Source organism: Rattus rattus, chromosome 1 (genome assembly GCF_011064425.1).
Source record: "Rattus rattus isolate New Zealand chromosome 1, Rrattus_CSIRO_v1, whole genome shotgun sequence".
NCBI lineage: Eukaryota > Metazoa > Chordata > Mammalia > Rodentia > Muridae > Rattus > Rattus rattus.
In genome coordinates this window covers 132,271,387-132,287,991 of record NC_046154.1, presented here as the reverse complement: position 1 = coordinate 132,287,991, position 16,605 = coordinate 132,271,387, and the positions used below count along the sequence as shown (strand labels likewise).

Genomic DNA, 16,605 nt, shown 5'->3' with positions numbered 1-16,605 from the left:
ACTGATCACTATTTATTTATATATTGTGTGTGCCTACATGCACATAAGTGGGTACCTATGTGTCATGGCATGTGTGACAAGGTCAAAGGAAAAATTGTGGGGGTCAGTTCTCTTCTTCCCACACCTGGATCCCCAGTACTGAGCTCAGATCATCTTGTCAGGGGATACCTTTGCCCCCTGAGCCATCTCTCCAGCCCCTGCTTTGCTATTTTACACAGGGTTGCTTTATATAACCTCCGCTGGCCTAGAACTTGCTATGATCCTTCTGCCTCAGCTGGCATGAGACACCATGAACACTATTAAAAATGTGAGGGGAAGGAGGGGACATGAATTTGGGGGGTTGGGAGTGCTGGCATGTTTGAAACTACATTTGACCTCAATGCTAAATAAAAGTAAATTCAAACCAGGGTCTTTATTTAAATCTCTTACCAACTCTACTTTGTGACAGAATAAAACCCAGCTCCTTATTTCAGAGCCGAGAAAGCCTAAGTCATAAATACTGAAGCCCTAAGCATGCGCAGTGCTCCCCCTAGGCCCACAAGGCTCTCCCGCATGCACAGTGCTCCCCCTAGGCCCAAAAGGCTCTCCCACATGTGCAGTGCTTCCCCTATGCCCACAAGGCTCCCCCACAGGTCCCTGCACTGTGTGCTCTTTAGCATTTAGCCTTGGTTCAAACATCATCCTGAGAGATGCCTTGCCACCACATGTTCCTAGGGACCCACCAACCTGCCCAGCTCTCCTTTCTCTGTGCTCTCTCGATATGAGCATACTATTTATATTCTTGTTTATTGTTTACGGCTGTTCCAGATAGCCCAGATGACACTCTAGCTCCATAAACCATGTACTCAATTAGTTTTTTTTTTTTTTTCTTTTTTCTTTTTTTCGGAGCTGGGGACCGAACTCAGGGCCTTGTGCTTGCTAGGCAAGCGCTCTACCACTGAGCTAAATCCCCAACCCCTTCAATTAGTTTTTAAACCAGTCCCCACCACCAAGATTCTGGGGGTTGAACTAATTTTGAGACAAGTTATCAGGTAGCCCAGGCTGACTTCACATGCTGAGGAAGCCTCCAAGGACTTTACATTTTCTCTCCAGGGATAGAATTACAGGTTTCTACTGGCATACTTGGCTAATTGTGCTACCCTGCCCCCCACCCCCCTTAAAATGGTACTGGGTCTCAAACCTAGGGCCTCACACATGCCAGGCAAGTACTCTACTTCAAAGCTATGTCCTCTGCTCTTTTTTAGTTTTTCATTTTGAGCCTGGTTCTCAATCAGTTACCCAGGCTGGTTTTGAATTCACTCAATAGCTCAGGTAAGCCTTGAACTGATACTCAGTTTCCTGGGTATCAGAGATTGTTGTCCTGTGCAATTGTGCTTGGTTTCAATTAAGATGTCTTCTTTTTTATAAATTAAAACCTTTTTTATAGTATGAATTTCTGTGCAAGATAATGTCAATTAGTGTTTCTGGACAGTCACGAATTCACAGCACACTCTAGATGACTGATAGGTACCCAGAGGAGTCTGTCTTTCTTGGGCCTTGATTTAGAACTGGGATCAGGGACTTCGGGCTCAGGAAGAAGCAGGCTGGCAGGATTTTAATTATCAGCTTACTGACTGAGGAGAATTTCTTCACCACTCCCCTGAAAAGTCATCTTTACTTCTTCCAGGCCACCCCATACTCTGTCTATACTTGCTTCTGGATCCCCTCCAACTTTCCTGGGAGTTTCCCTTGGAAAACTTTCTTCCCTAGGTGGACTCCCCACCCACCACCCCACCCCCCAACCCTGAAAGAAGCCGGAGCTTCCAGGATCCAGGATCGGAGACTCTTGTTTGCAGTGGTCACACCTTAGACACTCAACTGAGGCGACAACAGGACTGGGGGGGACACCCTGAATCCCGTCAGCCGTTGTTAGGCGCCACCTCGGCAGTGCGTTCCTGCTCCGTCCACACCCTGGTTCCACCCATCACCAGCTCTGCCCTGCCCTACCCTTGTTTCTTGTACCTTTCCTGGCCTGGCACCTTACCTTTTTTTTTTTTTAGGAAAAAAAAAAAAAAAAAAAAAAAAAAAAAGCCTGGATGTGTGCCTAGTTTGACCACCAGCTTCTTCAGGGCTGGAAACATTTCGCCATTACTAGTGCGGCAATTCTGCCCCCTAGTAGCTGAAATTGGAAACGCATAGCTGTCCCTGGAATGACAGCCCCTCTCTCTCTTTTCCTAGTACCCTCCTGCTTGTGGTCTGTCTACCCTTTGAAGAAGGAGCAGTTTACTGTCTCGGGGGCTCAAAGGGTCCTGGAACCGAGCTTTCTCTGTGATACCATGAAGGTCAGTTCACACTGTCTTCGTATTCAAGCCAAGGTCTCTCTCTGCCTCTTTGCTATGTCTTCCTTTCTTGTTCCTGCAGCCTTGCGCATGACAGAATGAGCTATTCCATTCTGGGCGGAAAATGCCCCCGCCCCCGCCCCCCCTCCCCCGCTCTTTCCCTCCTCCTCCTCCTTCCTTCTTCTTCTCCTTCTTTTAGAATATGAAAATCTATTACTGTGTTTCCGTTGCCAAATTTTATGATCTTGGCCTTTCCTTCTTGCCTTTGTACAAAGCCAAAAGAAACACAGTGGCTACTTTAACCACTTTAAAACGGACTCCAGGAACATCACCTACAGCATGGCCTTTTCTACCAAATCCAGCAACCAGAACTTCATTGTTTTCCTCAATGATGTTCAAACAGCCATCACTGGGCACTAATGCTGTGGCCTTGTGGTTCTTAATGGTCTGTACCCTGACACACTTCCCGATGGCAGAATTTGGCTTTTTGGCTTCAACTCCTACTTTTCCCATGCACAATTCCCTTTGCATGAGAGGCGGCCCCAAAAGGATTGGCCTTCAGGATTATGCCCAAGGGGGATTTCTTGTACTGCTTACCATGCCACTTCCGGTCCTGTCAGGTACTGTGGAGCTTCCTGGTAGTACAGAGACCACAATATTTGCCCATTTGCTGGTGCTATGGGCCTGAGAGGAAGAGCGAGAACAATACCTCTAATAGATGTCTTTACACAGTATACATCCAAGAGAAACTGAGATGTACAATGGAAACCTGTGCAAATCACTGCTTCACACTTTTCATGACAAAAACTTTGCGTCCTTGAATGCTTGGTTCACAAGCAAGGCTAAATTACTAAGCTACACATTAACTACGTTTGAGGGCCAATCAGTCCATCACTGTTTTCCCTCAAACTGTGAGTCAAAGGAAACCCTACCTCCCATAAGCTGCCCTCTGGCACATACGTTGCCATAGCAACAACAAAGGTATCTCCCGCACAGGGCAGAAGTCTAAAGGCAGTTGTGATTAAACAGCTGGCCATCTCTCTGTAATTAAAAATGCTTATTTATTTTATTATTTCGTGTTTGAGAGTGTCCAGTGTGACCGGACATTTGTATGCCATGTGCATGTCTGGTGTCTCTGGAGACCAGAAGAAGGTTTCAGATCGTTGGGTACTGGGGTTAAGTTGGTTGTAAGCTACCAGTCAGTGCTGGGAACTGAACACGGTCCTCTGAGGAAGCAGTGGAGACTCTCACAAGCTATGCCATCGCTCTGGATCCTTATATAATATTTTTAAAAGCAAGCATATCATTAAAGAAGAAAAACTCCAGTAAACTCAAGTTGGCAGCAGCTTCTTTTTTGTCTATTTGGGTGGGGGGGTGTTTATTTATTTAATTGGTAAAAGAACTTCACTAAAGATAGTTTTCTTTTTAAGCTTACAGTGTTATAATAATAAGAACTGGCGCTGTACCTCTAACTCGTTTTAAAGTGCTTGCTAGGACTATAGAGGCCTTGGATTCAATCTCCAGAACCACACGAACTGTGTATGATGGTGAGCACCTGTAGTCCTAACACTCGGAAGGTTGGTGGCAGGAGGGGCACTAACTCAGAGTCATCCTTGGCTACACGCTGAGCTTGACAGCAACCAGGGCTACATGAGAGCTATCTGAATTAAAAAAAATAAGTAACTTTCTCTGTATAACAGCCCTGGCTGTCTCAGAACTCTCCTTGCAGACCAGGCTGGTCTCGAACTCACAGAGATCCACCTGCCTCTGCCTCCTGGGTGCTGGATTAAAGGCGTTTACCACCACTGCCCAGCTATTGATTTGTTAATGTATTTTAAAACTGTATTTTTAGAGGCTGGAGAGAGCTCAGCAAAGTGCTTGCCACCCAAGTGTGGGGCCCTGAGTTTGATCCCCAGGAACTACGTAAAGATGCCGAATGGGTTGTAAACACTGGCAATCCCAGTGCTGGGGATCTGGAGACAGATGGAACCTGGGGGTTTCTGGGCAGCCAGCCTGGCATAATCGGTGAGCTCGAGACCCCACCGGGAGATGCTGTCTCAAAAAAACAAGGTTTATTGCTCTTCAGAAGCAACCAGGGGTTAACCTTTGACCTCCATGTACCTGCATTGCACACACACACACACACACACACACACACACACACACACACACACATGAATGCACCATATTGTTAAAATGCTGCAGTTGAAAAGTTGGCCACTGTGGAGTACATCTATAACCCGAGGACTTGTGAGGTAAAGACAGAATGATTACTCCTGGCTTGAAGGCACCCTGGCCTATATATTGAGTTCCAGGCTAGCTAAGGCAAGACCTAATACTTCAAAAAAATTTTTATATTCATATATAAAGGAGGTGATATATATACATATATTATATATATATTATATATATATATATATTATCAAAACCAAATATGTAATTTAGCTTTGGGGAAAAAAATCAAAGCCAAGGTTTTTATTCCAGTAAAAGAGAGAATTAACAATACATGAATACATGACCATAGCCTGGTTGCACATTGCTCACCACACTCAGGCGAATAGATATGTGCTCAGTAGTCTAAATACCATTTGCTACCTTAAAATACAATGTGCTTTGCTAATATCTCCTTCCCAAACTTAAATAAATACCCAGGATGTTTTTGTCCACTGCGTATCAAATGCAGATTTCTGTGCCCAGAGATTTGGTCGCAGTTGGGACTTTGGTATGACTCAGTATTTGGTAAAACATTGTTCTCCATCACGTTCTGATTGGTTCAATGAAGAGCTGAACAACCTTTAGCTGGGCAGGGGATTTCCTGGCCCAGAGAGAAGGTCTCAGGTCTCAGGTGGTGAAGGAGGGAGTGGCCATCGGTTGGGGATGAAGAAGGAGGTAACCAGGAGAAACTAAGATGGCAGGGAATGGGCCACGTGTCTGGGAAGTAGGTCAGCCAGCCTTGTCAGGTTAGAACGGCTGAGCGTCTGCCCAGGTACAGTGCCTGAAGCCTTTTTTATTTTTTTTAAAGATTTGTTTATTTATTATCTATAATTACACTGTAACTGTCTTCAGACACACCAGAAGAGGGCATCAGATCCCATTACAGATGGTTGTGAGCCACCATGTGGTTGCTGGGATTTGAACTCAGGGCCTCTGGAAGAGCAGCCAGTGCTCTTAACCACTGAGCCATCTCTCCAGCCCGCCTGAAGCCTTTAATACATATAAAGGTCTCTGTGTCACCATTCTGAACACCCCATGCTTTTGTGTGTATTTTAAAATCTGAAGTCTTTGACAGTGCGGATTCAGAACAACCCATCACATACAGATACATGAAATGACATTATGATTACCTACCTGCCTCTTAATTTCTTCACACTATGGCCATCCAGTGTTACAGTGAAAACTCTCCTCATAGGTGACCACTTTCCAGAAGCCAAGATCATCAACTGAAAATCCTAATGTCTGTTTGTGCTTCAAAAAGCGTGTTCAACACAACAAAACTCAAACCAGATGATGGACAGTAAATCCAGCCCGATGGCTGGCCTCAAGCTCGAAGGGCATAAACAAATGTCTGTAGCAGCATTAGTGGGCTCTTCTGAGGAGGGTTCTGCATCCTACTGTGTTACCCTTAAAACCATTAGTTTGTGTTTGGTTTTGTGGTGCACTCCTGTAAACCTACTACAAAGGAGCCAAGGCTAGCTGAGTTACATAGTGAGTTCTGGGCTAACCTGGTCTACATGAGACTGTCTCAAAAGCAAAACAACACAGTGACAAAAATTAAAATTAGTTAGGCGTTAGTGGCACATGCCTTTAATGTCAGCATTCAGGAGGTAGAGGCAGGGAGGATCTCTGGGTTTTGGTCTACAAAGGGAGTTCCAGGATAGCCAGGGCTACACAGAGAAACCCTGTCATAAAAAACCAAATAACAAACAAGTCACGTAGCACTGTTGATTTGCTGTCAATCACTTCTGGAAGGAGAGATTCTAAATCTCTCTGCAAGTTCTTGATGTGTTTGGATTGCATTTTCTTCCTTCCTTCCTCCCTCTCTCCCTCCCTTCCTCCCTCCCTTTCTTTCAAGATGTATGTATGTATGTATGTATGTATGTATGTATGTATGTATGTATGTATGTATGTATGTATGTGAGTACACTGTCCTCTCTCTTCAGACACATCAGAAGAGGGCATCAGATCCCATTACAGATGGTCATAAGCCACCATGTGGTTGCTGGGAATTGAACTCAGGACCTCTGGAAGAGCAGACAGTACCCTTAGCCACTGAGCCATCTCCAGCCCATTGGATTGCATTTTCAACTTTGCCTCCTTCAGAGCAGTGTTCTTCCCTGTTAACTTCTCTTTCCTTCTCGTGTGGATGGGAGGGGGAGGGGTGCACACATGGTGTATGCATGCAAGGCCCAAGGCCGATGTCTTCCTTGATCATTCTCTATTTTACTTAATAAGGCAGGGTTTCTTGTTGAGCCCAGAGCTTGCCAATTCTAGCTGATGAAGCTAACCAGTTTGCTCTGGGGATCCCCCTCTCTGTGTCTGCTTCCTGGATGCTCAGTTTGCAGGTGGCTGCCTGCCTGTCTAGCTCTTATGTGGCTTCTGGGAATCTGAATCCAGGCCCACACAGTTGCTGGCAGATGCTTTAATCCATGGACCTGTCTCTCCAACCCCTGCTAATTCCTCGTTCTGCAGGCACATCACTACCTTGTAATTCAGTCACATATATCATGCCATCAGGAACTCACAATTTGTGAGTGCTGGATGGACTTTCTGCCAAGTTTTTTCAACTTGGCTTTCCCTCCATGAAGCAGTTCTACCGAGGTGAACATCAAAACCTATCTATGTTCCTGGGCTGGTGAGATGGCTCAGCAGATAAGGACATTTGCTGTGGAACCTAACGACCTGAATTTGAACCTATGACCCTAGGGTGGAAGAAGAGAATGGATTAGAAATTCTCCTTTAATTCCCACATCTTCGTGGTGGTCTGTGTATTCCCCCACTCAAGTAAGTACATAAAAATAAAGAACAAATATGGAGTCACACTCCTCTAGTTCTAGCCTGTGCGAGGCAAAGGCAGGCAGATCTCTGTGAGTTTGAGGTCAGCTTGGTCTACATAGTGAGTTCTAGGCCAGAAGGCTATAGAGTGAGACCCTTAGGATAAAATAAAAACAAAATTCATGTTCCTAATTTTAGAAGAGTTTGAATAGATACACCACGTGGGTAATGACCCCAGAAGCTATAGGTTATTAGACAAAACCCAAGTGTCAGGTGTAGTACACCTCCTTAAGAGCTGATAGCCAAAAACAACTCCAGAGGTTCCCTCCTTAGCCCCCCCACCAAAACTAATAGGTTATGGCCAATGTCTTGGTCTCCCAAAGACTGGATGGCAAGACTCTTGTTGAAGATTTCACACACTCTGGTTGTAGAAAACAGAAAAGTCATTCCGGAACTGAGGGGGAAGCTCCTTCCTATCTGACTAGCCTTCATAGCAGCCTGTTTTGTAGGCTGCTGGAGAACAGCCTACACTGGGCTTTCTCAACTTTGCATCTCACATGTTCCAGTGCCAACTTCCCAGGCAAGAGGTGTGTTCTGGTATGACTACTATGGGTGTAGCCAATTGATTTTTGATTGGGGTTAAAGGCCTTCTCTTCATGCCCAGTACTGTGGACCTGGTCAGGGGAGGTTAAAGGCCCTAGGTGTGAACCTTATTTTTTGTTCTACTGAATGGACACGTCGTCCTAGCCTTCAGCAAAGATGCTCTCCTTCGCAACAGAGAGCAGGTAAATGCTGACACGTGGCTGGTCACTGTGCTGACAACAGTGACTCTTGAGTGCCCAGCTTTAACTGTGGCCTCCATGTTACTCCATCCAAACACCCTCCCTGTTTAAGGCTGAAGGAAGTCTTTTGAAGAGAAGAGGAAATACAGTGTTAAGGTTAGGAAGATGGAGAAGATTTGTGACGTGCTTTTATAAGGCCATGACACGACCATGTCACTTGTGAACTTGTGGTAGCACGCATGGGTCCTGCACAGGCCAACCCTGTAAACGCTCAGTCTTCAGACAGAGGAAGGCCCATGGCTCTCAGCCTCTCCCACGGATGCTGCTGGCAAGTGAAGGCTGCTGGGGAGAAAGTGCCTGTCTTCAGAGATGAAGTCACTGATAAGTGACTCACACTTTAATGGATAGCTCCGCACCCATGCCCACTGGGGAGGCCCTGGTTAAACCCAATGGGTCAAAAGAAAAAGACAAAGATAAGACAATGGGATGGGGACTTAGGGGGGGATGTCGGAAGAAGATAAAGTGTGTGTGTGTGTGACCAGAATCTATTATATAATACATGCATGAAACTGTCAAGTAAGAAATAGATTTTTTTAAATCTCCATGTTTCCAAGAATTGGAAGCCCCGATCTTGAGGTCCAAATGGTTCAGGACTTTGAGCAGGCCTCACTGTCCTCACTGTGTATGGAGGTACAGCAGCCAACTGAGGGTCCTCAGAACCCAATGACGCTGCTGTTAAAAGAGCTTTCGGATGGATAACGCTCAACTAAGGAGCAAACCCCCGAGAGGTAGGATGTCAGCCTGGCTGTTTTGAGTGGAAAAGGACACACGCAAAACCTTCCTTTTTATAAATTACTCTACTGAACACCACCATGTCAGTCGCCCCAGAACCTTCTTCCCACTACCCCATGTTTTAATTTTTTTTTTTTTTTATTCTTTTTTTCGGAGCTGGGCACTGAACCCAGGGCCTTGTGCTTGCTAGGCAAGTGCTCTACCACTGAGCTAAATCCCCAACCCCCCATGTTTTAATTTTTATAGATGTTCAAACTGTATCATCTTAAATATCTTTTTGCATATGAATGCTTGCCTACATGTATGTATGTGCACCCCGTGTATTCCTGGTGCCCTTGAAAGTCAGAAGAGGGCATCATATCTCCAGGAACTAAACATATAGACAGTTGTGAGCCACCATGTAGGTGTTGGGACCTGAACTTGGTCCTCTGACATGAGTAACATGCTCCTAACTACTGTACTATCTTTCAGCTTCCCAAACCATATCTCCTTTTGTGGGGAGCAGGGTTTGGATACAGGGTTTCTCTGTATGGCCTTGGCTGTCCTGGAACTTGCTCTGTAGACCTGGCTGGCTTCGAACTCACAGACATCTGTCTGTCTCTGCCTCCTGAGTGCTGGGGTTAAAGGCCTGTGACTCGGCCACCTGGCTCCATATATCTTTAAGTACACATTTCAGTCTGTCTTTAGATGTGGGTAGTCCTCTACAGTAAGAACCATAGACAAAATCAGTTCAACCCTAGTGCGAGGTGAGAGGTGCAGAGACCTGAAGGCGAGACTTGCTACACTTGTTCATCCCTGTTCTGTGTTCTTCCGTGCAGTTTCAGCTCCCACCAGACCTGTAATTACGGGTGCACAGGGACTCCTACCTAGACAGCTCCTGAGCTCTGGGCTGGCTGGGCAGACATACACCCCTGACGCTGCCACGTTATCTCTCCCAGCCCTGATCCTTGCTCGCCTGGCTCACCTTAGTCATCACAAATCACCTAGTGATTTGCCCCTGACCTTAGACCATGCTACTGTCTCCACGGTTCCCACAGACAGTGGACACCAAGCCTGTGATTAGCTTTTAATATCTCTGGAATCGGTCGGTCCTCCTGCCTTCTGAGTTGATACTTGTGGTCTCTCTCATCTTAGGGAGGGGTGTGTGTGTGTGTGTGTGTGTGTGTGTGTGCCCTTTCTGAGCCAATAACTTTTTCTTCTTGTTGTGTGACTCTGTTCCTGGGGAGAAATGAGAAACAGCTACTCACTCCAGATACAGATTTGACAACTCTTAGACCTCAGCCCACATAAGCATTGGTTTTGGTTTTGGTTTTATGGTGTTCCGTAGGGATCCCACCCCAGGGCCTCATATGTCTAAAGCCATTATTCCTACTTCCTTTTTCTCCTTTTTCTTCCTCAAACCTCCTTAGGGAGATGAGGATAGAGTTCAGTGGTAGTGCATTTGTCAAGTTTGCACAAGGCCCTGGATCCCATACCCAGCACAACGGAAATGTCTATTAGACCACAGAGATCAGGCATCACTGGAAATACAAGTTAATTTTGGCAACTATAAATGTAAGATTTCTAATTTTTTACTTTAAGGCTTTACTTAAAGTCAATAAAATAAAATCATATTAAATTTTTATTTTTACACTAAGGCATTTGGTTTTGGTTTGTTTGTTGGGCACAGGGTCTTACTACCATGTAGCTCATGGAATTTACTATGTAGCACAGGCTGACGTTAAACGTAAGCTCCACAGTGCTGAGATTACAGGAGTGGGCCAATACTTCAGACTCACCGAAGTTAAAAGTTAATTGTGTGTGTGTGTGTGTGTGTGTGTGTGTGTGTGTGTGTGTATGTGTAAAACTCAGGGCTTGCACATGCCAGTTAAATAATCTACCACTTAGGTGCATCTAGGTAAGATGATGCAAGTAATCCTAGCACAAAGGTGGCTGAGGCAGGAGGATTACTGTGAGCTGGAAGCCAGCCTGGCACACACAGCAAAAATCACTTTCAAGATGAGAAAGGGAGCGGGGAGGAGAAGAAGATCTAAGGTTGGTGGCATAGCAAGTTCTAGGCCAGTCAGAGTTTACACATTAAGAACGTGTCTAAAAATACATCTAATATTTGGATATAGGGGTTCTGGGGTCTTGGGGGAGATAGGTCAGTTGGAAAAGTGCTCACTACATAAGCCTGAGGGCTTGAGTTTGATCTATAGGACCCACGCGTAAAAAGGTTCATGTGGTGACTTGTGCATGTGACCCTTGGGTCAGGCTCAGGGTCAGACACAGGAGGTTTCCAGGGATCAATGGCCAGCTAGCCCAGCCTACTTGATAAGATTTAGGTTCATGAGAGACCCTGTGTCAAAAAACACTAGGCAGACGGCTCCTGTGTAGTGTTATCCAAGGTTATACACACTCACACACACATACACACTTCACACACACACACAGACACACACACATACACTCACACACACACAGACACATACAGACACATAGACACACACACATACACGATTAACATTTCTAACAGAAATAAAGGAAAAAAGAAAGAGAAACGGGAAGTTTTTTTCTTTAAAAAAAATGAAAGCGTGCTACTGATGCGTGAAATGCCTTGTGGGTGAGTTAACATATGTGACACGTGCATTTGGCAATTCCCTGCTTCTGCACACCCAGACAAACCTTGTCAAAGGCTAGTGAAAGACTTTAACCATGGCTACCCGAAGGACTTATGCATCTGTAACCTCAGGTTAATTTCAGAAATTACCTACAGCACAGTAGAGATTAGCAGAGTAACAAAACAAACAAACAAAAACAGAAACAAGAGAGTTGCAAACTCGGAGAGAGGGTCCTGTCCAGATGAGTTTGTAATGTTCAAGTCAGAAGCCTTGACTTCTCCCCTCTCCAACTTCTAAGCTGTCAAACTGGCTTTTCTGGTGGCAGGCTTTGTTCAGATGAGTGACAGTTGTTGACACATCTGTTTGGGCAAAGCCTTCTTTGAATATTTGAGATCTAATCCCCATTCTTTAACTCTTTAATCACCCCCAGCCAGTCTTGGCTCAGTTTCTGCTGGGCTCTGTGTTCTGCAGCATCTCGCTGGTATCTGTCTGTGGTATCTGTCTGCACACCCTTGTCTTGCCTCCCAAGGCAGAATTCTGTGCCTGTCTCTAGGCAAAGTGCCTGGGAGGTGACCTGGAGTAGGGATTAAACAGAGTGAACTTTGCGTTTCAACTGCTGTGGGAGAGATAGTAATGACATTACCAAAGAAGTGTAATTGTTAAGGATATACAGGATATGGGAAATATTCGTAATAGCTAAGTGGTGGAAACAGCATATGTTAAAAAAGACTTAGTGTGTGCCTGTGTGTGTGTGTGTGTGTGTGTGTGTGTGTCTGTGTGTATGTGTGTGTGTGTCTGTGTCTCTGTGTGTGTTCTGTGTGTGTATGTGTCTGTGTGTCTGTGTGTGTGTGTCTGTGTGTGTGTCTGTGTGTGTGTGTCTCTGTGTGTGTGTCTGTGTCTGTGTGTGTGTGTGTGTCTCTGTGTGTGTGTGTGTGTCTGTGTGTGTGTGTGTGTGTGTGTGTGTGTGTGTGTATGTCTGTGTGTGTGTCTGTGTGGTATGTGTCTGTGTATGTGTCTGTGTGTGTGTGTGTGTGTGTGTGTGTGTGTGTGTGTGTGTGTCTGTGTGTGTCTGTGTGTGTGTGTGTGTGTGTGTGTGTGTCTGTGTGTGTGTCTGTGTGTGTGTGTCTGTGTGTCTGTGTGTCTGTGTGTCTGTGTGTGTGTATGTCTGTGTATGTGTCTGTGTGTGTGTGTCTGTGTGTGTGTGTGTGTGTGTGTGTGTGTGTGTGTGTGTGTGTGTGTGTGTGTGTGTGTGTGTGTGTGTGTGTGTGTGTGTGTGTGTGTGTGTGTGTGTATGTCTGTGTGTGTGTGTGTGTGTGTATGTGTGTGTGTCTGTGTCTGTGTATGTGTGTGTGTGTGTGTGTCACACACATGTGCCGTGGTGTGCCTGTGAGGGTCAGAGAACATTTCGGAAGCCGGCTCTTTCCTCGTCCTTTGCTTTGAGGTGAGACTCTCTCTCTTGCTCTGGTTGCGGAGCTAGACAGTCCAGAGTAGCCGGCCCTCAAGCTCCATCTTAGGAGTAAAGGGATTAGAGATGCATTGCACCATGTCTGGCTTTGTAAATAGGTTGTAGGGAATCAACACTACACACACTGAGCCGTTTACTCAGCCCAGTACTGAGCGCATAGACAGTCAGTATGTGTTTACACACAGACAATGGGATGAACTAAATGTGAGATATACATAGATTAAAACACTATGCATCTTGAAAGTAGTCAATCCTGACACAGGCTACAATGTGGATGAACCTTAAAAACATTATGCTAAAATGGGCGTGGTGACACGTGTCTTTTCTCCCAGTTGAGGTGGCAGGATTGCCAGTCCGGTCGGCCTGTGTTGACAAACACGTTTGAATGTGACTGAACCTGAGCTGTATAGTGAGACCTTGTATCAGAAAACAAAACTAGGGCATCAGCCAGGCAGTGATGGCGCATGCTTTTAATCCCAGCCCTTGGGAGACAGAGGCGACAGAGGCAGGTGGATCTCTGAGTTCGAGGCCAGCCTAGTCTACAGAGTGAGTTTCAGGACAACCAGGGTTACACGGAGATCCCCATCTTGAAAAACAAACAAAACAACAACAACAGACAAAGAAACCAATGAGGGTACCAACTCGTTCAAAGATAAAGACACCAGAGCAGCCAAACCTGATCAGATTTGATCCCTGGGACCTCTTCGGTGAAAGAAGAGAACCATCTCTTGCAAGTTGTCCTCCTACCTTCACATATGCCACAGCTTGCACACCCCCACAATACACACAAGCACAGAATAAATAAATAAATAAATAAACAAATAAACAAACAAACGAATGTGCTTTTAGACAAAAAGCCGAGCATGGTGGTGTACAGTCAGTTCTAGTACCAATACTTAAGAGACTGCAAGAAGACTGCTGAGAGTTTGAGGCCAGCCTTATCTACATAACAAGAGCCAGCCTGGGCTACAAAAACAAACGGAAACCCCCAAACAATGACAACTGAAAGTATGCTAATGAGCTAAGCAGACGGGAATGCTGTATGACCTCGATAATGTTAGCATTCTGTCTAGGCTCCGCCCCACAGTTACCTGGCAACAGTCAGGTGTGCCTGACTCACTATAAAAAGGGACTGCTAGCCCCTCCTCTCTCTCTCTCTCTCTCTCTCTCTCTCTCTCTCTCTCTCTCTCCTCTCCTTTCTCTCTCCTCTCTCTCCTCCTCTCTCCTCTCTCCTCTCTCCCTCTCTCTCTCCTCTCTCGCTCATACCTTCCTGCTGGCCTCTTGTCACTCCCCTCCCCCCACATTCTCATGACTGGCTTCTATTCTCTACTCTCTTTTTTTCTCTGCCTTCCTCTGCCCTACTACCCTCTTGACTCCCCTCCTCATGCCATGAATAAACTCTGTTCTATACTATTCCTGTGTCTGGTCCCTCAGGGGGAAGGGATGTCTCAGCATGGGCCCGCCGCCGAGGCACCTCCTTCCCCAACACCTCCATAAAACATATCCTCCCTCTCTTTATCTTTATATAAACACATCGCTGGGTGTCATTAAATCCACTCACAGAAAGCCAAGTAGTCGCTGCCAGGGAATGGGAAACCGGCAGTTGTTTATTGGGTAGTTTCTGGTTCCATTATGAAAAACTCTGTCAGATATCAGTTGTAGTTGCACAACCTTATGAAGTGTTAGCTGAACAGAACACTCACAGATGGTGGAAATGGGTAATTATGTATTAGCTGGGCACAGTGGCACATACCTTCAATCCCAGCATTCAAGAGTTGGCAAAGGCAGGTGGATCTGTTCCAGGGCCAGCCTGGTCTACAAAGGCAGTTCCAGGACAGTCAGGGCTATCACATAGAAAAACCCTGTCTAGAATAACAACACAAAACAAAATCAAATTTACCTGTGTTTCAGCAGGCACACCAAGATGGTGTGTGGCCAGCCTCAGGGTGACTTCTCAAGGTGAAATTCATTCTGGGCCTTTCTGAACAGTTTCTGTATCTGCTCCAACATGAGGGATACTGTAACTTCTGAACTGTCGCCTAGAGCAGAAATACCCATACTATTGCTAAGCGCAGCGGGTCCTTGAAAGTGCTCTTTGATAAGAGAAAATTGGAAAAACCTTGCGACTGCTGGTTACACTTAATGTTTTGTGTACTGTGTAAAGATTACCCTTGTATTATTCAAGTGCTGATTTCTCTGCCCCCAGATCTTGTTGCAATCCTGTCATGGCATTGTAATGCTTATTCTAGGTATCTCCTGTTTCAAATTTGTGTAAACACTGCTTCCTATTTATTCTCTGACTTGTCAATAAAGCCTATCAGCCAATGATTGGGCAGAAGAGAGAATAGGGCGGGACTTCTGCCAGGCAGGGGATTGGGAGAGGGAGAGAAGCCCAGAGAGCCAGACCAAAACTAAAATACAAGTATCTCAGGGATTTTGGCTGGCAGGTAGCCACATTAGCTCAGAGGCTTAAAATAGATTACTAATTGCCTCGTTATTCAGCCTTAAGCTTATCAAATAAGTACTATAGTCTCCATCTCACTTATTTGCCTAGAACTATACTGGAAAACAATATATATCTTTTAAAACTGATTTTACTGCCAACATGGTGGTTTTTTTTTAAATTGTAGAAAATTTAAAAAGTAAAGATGCTCAGAAATGAGCCGTATAACCTATCGCCTGAAGAACGAAGACTGTAACATTTTTTTTTAAAGATTTATTTATTCTATATAAGTACACTGTCGCTGTCTTCAGACACACCAGAAGAGGGCATCAGATCTCATTACAGATGGTTGTGAGCCACCATGTGGTTGCTGGGAATTGAACTCAGGACTTCGGGAAGAGCAGCCAGTGCTCTTAACCACTGAGCCATCTCTCCAGCCCCAGACTGTAACATTTTGATCTAGGTCCTGTTCCTAATTTCTATTTTATACATAAGCATGTATCTATCTGTATAGATCACTTTCTTTTCCACTTAAGTTTTAAAGTTGAATTTTAATTTCTTTCCTCTCTTCCTTTTTTTTTTCTTTTTGTTTTTTGTTTTTTGTTACAGTATTTCTGGAAGGCATTTTGGCAGTCAGAAGTCAATGAATACCACAAGTTGTACCACACAACAAATCTCACATGAGAGATTTATCGGGGACAAGAACAGAATGTAGAGACAGCAGTGGGCTAGAGAGAGGAGCAGGTCTTTGGAGTATGTCCAGTGAGTTAGTGCAAAAGAACAGCCAAAAGTATCGTTTGGTAGTTAGCACTGTAACGTTGTTTGGCGGTTAACACTTGAGTCAGCCACAGGGCGGGGATTTCCAAGTCTCAGCTAGGGAACCGGCCAGGTGATTTTTCTGCTGGCCCCGTTACTCTACAGCCTCTGTGTGGTCCTGGCTGTCCTAGAACTCACTATATAGGCCAGGCTGGCCTTGAACTCACAGATATCTGCCTGCTTCTGCCTCCAGAGTATGTACCACTGGCCTGGGCTTTGCTCTGGAGCCTATAACTATGCCTGTTGACTGTGGGCCAAACCATTGAGCTCATGAGATCTGGTGGAGATTGCATGGGCCCTGTCATTGAGTCTGTGGGCCTGAGCATGGATTCTACGGTGCCCACAGGCGTGGAGATCAGCCTGGAGTACGTAAGCCTTACGATAGACTGTATGTAAC

At 45.4% G+C, this 16,605-nt stretch overlaps 1 pseudogene; it reads right to left on the bottom strand.

Moving 5' to 3' along the window:
• Positions 1-2,555: 2,555 nt before the first annotated feature.
• LOC116889361 lies at positions 2,556-2,985 on the bottom strand (annotated as a pseudogene).
• Positions 2,986-16,605: the final 13,620 nt, after the last annotated feature.